Source organism: Helicoverpa armigera, chromosome 7, assembly GCF_030705265.1.
Source record: "Helicoverpa armigera isolate CAAS_96S chromosome 7, ASM3070526v1, whole genome shotgun sequence".
In the NCBI taxonomy this organism is placed as follows: Eukaryota; Metazoa; Arthropoda; class Insecta; order Lepidoptera; family Noctuidae; genus Helicoverpa; species Helicoverpa armigera.
This window is the reverse complement of record NC_087126.1, coordinates 7,587,124-7,592,760: the sequence shown is the minus strand read 5'-3', so window position 1 is coordinate 7,592,760 and position 5,637 is coordinate 7,587,124.

Genomic DNA, 5,637 nt, shown 5'->3' with positions numbered 1-5,637 from the left:
GCTCCTACTGTACCTTTAGTGGATTATACGAAGAGTAGCTTTACTGTCATAACTTGCTTATTATTGTAGTAGTTTCATGTTGTTACGCAAATATTGGATGGGTATCTAATCGGTTTATTGAAAGTCTATTATGATATACGTAGGAAAGAAGCAAAAACCTTGCCTGACCTTTATTTCAGGAATTAATAATTGGAATTTTCAAACATATTTTTTTCAGTCAAGTCATACAGCCGAGTTTGTTTTCTGTTCTTATGTTTTAAAATGTTTTTAAATTAAAATGTTACATGACTGTTGTATTTCTCGTATCCCAACTGTCTATAAATCTCAATTAGACTATTATCGCAATCTCCAATCGATTTACATAGAGTAGTAACGATATGCGGGACACATATACACATTACATAAATTCGATAAATCGAAAGCAATAAGCAGTTTGTGTAATACTTAATATGACTTACATGAAAATGGTAATTTTTACTATAATAGTAAAGATTTAAATCAACGTTTAAATCTCAGAAATTGTAATTAATACCATAATTTAATTAAGTTAGTGTTTAGTTTCGTTTATTATGTAAACAAAACCTTTTTCGTTGTGGCTCGTCGGTCAGTCACTTGTAGTTAAATAATCTTTTTGGAAGGGCTTAAAATTTTGTTAGCCTGTATTGGATTAAGGTAAAACCACTGAAAGTGGATAATCCGTGCTTAAGATCAATTTAATCGTGTTACTTATACTTTGTATCTAATCGCAGTTTTCGATGAAAAAGCTAATTTTACATTGTTTACGGAAGTAAAGCTGGTCAAGTCTATGAAAGCACGATGTTTTTATTATAATACTAGCTGTTGCCCGCAACTTCGTCTGCGTGGGCAATATAGAATCGTCAAAATACTACTTATCCCGTAGGTGCATTCTTTCACGTGACAGTATAATTAGGATTAGCACTTAGCAGTCGCATAGATTCAATGATCAAGGTTGTGTTGTGGATGTGACCATTTATCTAAACAAAAGAAGTAAAGTTTGTGACGTTGTGAATATCTCTGGATCTAGTCAGCCAATTTGGAAAATTATTACGTATAGTGCGTAAGTAATTTTCACAGGAAACAGCTATAATCTATGTCTATATGCTTTGAGTCTGACAAAGCTGTCATTTGTACATTTTCTGCAGCTGCTGTGACTAATCAGAAGCCAGAAAGTCTGTCAGTCTTACCATGGATAATGTCTTGTAATGTGACTGGATTGAAGAGATCAGATAGGTAGTCGCTCCAAGCAAAATATTGGTACTCGAACAGATTCGGCGACTGGAAGCCAACACCAACATAGTTGGGGAATAGCTGGATGGATGATGAAATGAGTCATCATCATCAGCAGGCGCATAGGGTAGGATAGTTTCACTTACTCACTATGGTAAGGCTGACCCCACATTAGGCGTGCGCGATCCTCGGGCGTGTGAGTAGCGCGGGCGTCGCGAGCGCGCTGCGTGAACATCGCGTTTTGCTGCCCTGCGGCATGTGTGAAGAGTGCAAGCGACGCGCTCGAGGCGAGCACGCGGCGCTCGAGTTGCGTTCTTACCCCTTCGCCCGCTATCCCCGCCACCCGCTAAACGCCTTAGCAGTTAAACGTCAAGGAGAGCGGCGCGTGCGCGCGGCGCCCGCGCTACTCACACGCCCGAGGATCACGCACGCCTAATGTGGTGGCCTAAGCCGGGACTCCACCGAAATGTTTGCATTAGTTCACGAATAGGCAAAATGTACGTATCTGAGAGAGTCCACTTCATGTGTTCGTACTTGAAACCTGCAGTTTTGCCAAGATTTTCAAAATGTACGCTCGCAATTTGTCATTTCTTGGTGGAGCCAGCAAATCAAAAGAAACATAAGTGTTGTATACTGTGCGTCACTACCGCACACTGGGAAAATTTCGCTCTTGCGGAGGACGTTTATATACCATATTTTGTGTCACACGTAAACAGGACGACAGTAAGTATCCACCGAAACACTTTCAAAGATCTGATGAACGAACAAATCAGACCTGAGTTGGTCACCTGGGGCCAATCAGAGCTCTACGAAGCGATAATACGCTTTGGCTCCTACTGTTATTGTGGTTTCTGAAAATTTATTCACCTCATTCAACGATGAATGTAATTCTGATGGTACTATTAAGAACACTTGCTTAGCGCAGAAGCTGACGTTGGCAGGTCAACTCTTTTGACTTCTCGAATAGGATACCATTGGTTTTTGTGCAATGCACACCTGCAATGCATTCTGGATTAGGATAGGATATAGGTGGATAGGATTTGCAACAGAGAACAATTCTGTCTTTGTAATTGAATGATATCAAACGTAGTTTTATATAAAAGGTGTTTTTTTAGACTTGGCTCGGGTCTAACTGAGACTGTTCGTAATCGTGAACAGTGTATTAATTGCGATCGGAAGTTGAAAGTAAGCATGTCTCTGGTATGCGACGCGTATTTTGTACGTTTTCAGACGCGATAAGGCAGCTCCCATTTCTTATCTGCACTTTGTATCTGGGCTGGTTTTTAAAGCTACAGAAGCCTACATTATCTCACGCTTAGCAGCGCTTGCGAGAGATAGATCCTGATTTCTTCTAGGATTAAGTTTTCATATTTTGCATCAGAAAAAATAATACTACTCACTCAAAGTAATTTGTTTAAGGCCACCACATTAGTGGAAGATAAGCTCAACTATGTTTATGAAAAAATCCTGATATGAACTCCATCTGTAACTTTAAATTATAATTAATTGTTCCACTAAAGTCATCATTTTTGACATAATGTTCAAAAAATAATTTAGATGGCACCGTTTTAAATTTGGCTGGGATCTATTAATTTTCCTTTCATCAAGGTAATAATTATAGTTGGATTTTGATGTGGCACGGCAAACTGACAAACACTATTGAAATGTCTATCGAAAAATTACACTACGTGTTAAAATATGGTGAATTACGGAAAATACACAACTCCATCTATTGAAATAATAGTATATAAAGAATGTACATGGTAATTCATTGTTATTTACCACCTCGCTTCTTGATGTATTTTATTTACCACAGATGGAGCTACTTTAACCTGTACTGTTTTGTCAAACAGATTGCTTGTCGTAATATTTTACATCTTGAATTCACTAAATTAATCATATATTTTGATAGAGTGAACCGATTTCGATGAAACAAAGCCTAAGTAATACCCCAAGTTACGTAGAACTTTTATATATAAGCATTGTCTGCATTAAATTCGTAGATTTTACGTGAATCCCGAACAAACAATCACTTTCTACAGATTTATTATATGTATAGAAGTCATGTTTTTAAACATGTAAGTATTTGGAATAAAAATGTACCTATGTATTTGGACTATTTTCAAATGACGACAAAAGTATTTTTGCCTTTTTGGCACTCATGTTGGAACTGTAATTGTACAAATGGCACTGAAGCAATATACAAATCCCATATGACTAACCGTCAGCGAGCTAACGACTGAAAAATGCATGAAAAACTGCACTTATTTAGGTTCAAGCATATAATGAAACGCGCTAACACGTTAGCACAAAATTTACAATCTGCATAATACAGAGGTGTGCGGCGTACCTTACAAGTTTCACACAGAAATCTCGCGGAAACGTTTAGTTCAGTAGAGGATGCTCTTGTGTAAAAACTCTCATATGAAATGCATGCAACGGTACCTAACCTACATCGTTATTAACCGACAAGTGGAGCCCTGACCTTATTATCGTGGTCTCACGTTAATTTGAAATCTGATGGAGCTTTTTCGTACCTTAAAAGTTTGAGTTTGTTGCTGAATGTTTGTTAAGGCTTTTTGTTGGTTATACCTATATCTAATGCTTATACCTATGTTGGTCCTTACTTTGGTTATAACCACAAATGTATGTACAAACTTATAGCCCATTTACTTATCTAGAAAGGCTATAAGCTACTTGTCCGATTAGCAGAGCAGTTTCTGATGAAGCGGCCGACGGAAGCTAGTAATTGGTAAAACAGCAATGTTATAAATATTTAGGTAAAGATAAAGATGCTGACTAACTTCGTTGTCATCTGCCACAACTTTGATTATTTTTGTCTTCGACACATGAAAATATTTCCACTTCCTTATGTCTATTTTTTCAAAGATTAAAACGCAAATGTGATGTAAAAACAAATTTCCGAGTACTTACCGATCGGATTTCCTCAGCATCCATAGGTAAGGTGTTTGAATAGAGGCGTCTGACTTGAATTATTCATTCGACTTGTACGCGGGCTCGACGGATACTATTTGAAATGCAATCGGGCATTATGTGTGTGACTTTGCAAGTGTTTGACACTTTCAGAAACAAATTTACCTACGTTATGCATTTTATAGCATTAGGCCGCAGTATAAAGTATAATTTCACTAATCCATTTTTGTTGAATCGAATCTCTCTATCACTCCAAGAGCATGCGCACCTTGCCAACTTTCAGTCGGCCGATAGATGGCTTGGGCTCATAAATCAGTATGAAGATGAATGGCACATACGTAGCAACGATTAGGTATTTGTTGAATTCACGATTTTCTACAAAAACCACCGGGGTTAAGCTCGCATTTGTACATTACCTCTGTGTATTGCATGTGCAATAAAGAATAATAATAAAAATTGTTCTCTGTGTGAGAGGACTGTGCCCAGCAGTGGGACAATAAAAGGCTGATGATGATTAAGATTTACAAGTATATATTAAAGTACTGTGATTAAATTGGGTTTTGATTTATTAGTGTCGAACTAAATTATTGTGAGGGATTAGAAAAGTTTTCCAATCCAAAGTTTTGTTAAGTTATATTGCTGAAAATTATTGGAATCAAATCATAGTAGAATAGTATTCGGTAGACCACATAATTATAATTACGAGTCCAACGTCTTTCAATTGCTAGATTCAGAAGTTAAGAGCTAGAAATCAATTAAGTTGATTAAAAGTTTCAGTTTTAGTCTAATAATTTGATAATAAATATATAATTGGCAAAGTTAGTAAATAAAAGTTATTTTCAATTTAACTGGGGTTTTTTAATCTGTCGTTTCTGCATTTTATATTTACTACGCTTTACGTTTCCTACACTGTAAATAAATGGCACCAGACAAGGGTTAGAATCCGAAACAGTATTATTTATTTACATACATTTATGAATATGAAAAGTTTTACATAATATATATTTACATTGGTAGGATATAAGCAAAGAGATATTTTCAAAGGATTTTAAGTTTAAAATTGAGTTGATTTAAGATATAATATGCAGTTTTTTCAGCTTCGTACAAACTCAACTCCGTAGCTTTCATAACTAAAGTTATTCCTGCATAATAAAATTTAATTTATTCCGAGTAATGTTTCATTGAGTTTTTGCAAAACTTTTTTCCACGGTTTGGAAACTTTAATCATTAATCTGTAATTTGTTTTAGTGTTCTTGCATACAATTTAATACTGAAAGCTCGAAAACTTCTACCTACTACGAATTTAATGTTTTAGGTGGATAAATTGGTATGAACTATTAATGGAACTACATTCCATATTTTTCCATTTAATGACGAAAAACCTGTATGATTTTAAAAATTTGGCCGCAAAGAGTAATGCTTACATAGCAACGTAGATAATAAAACAAAGCACTA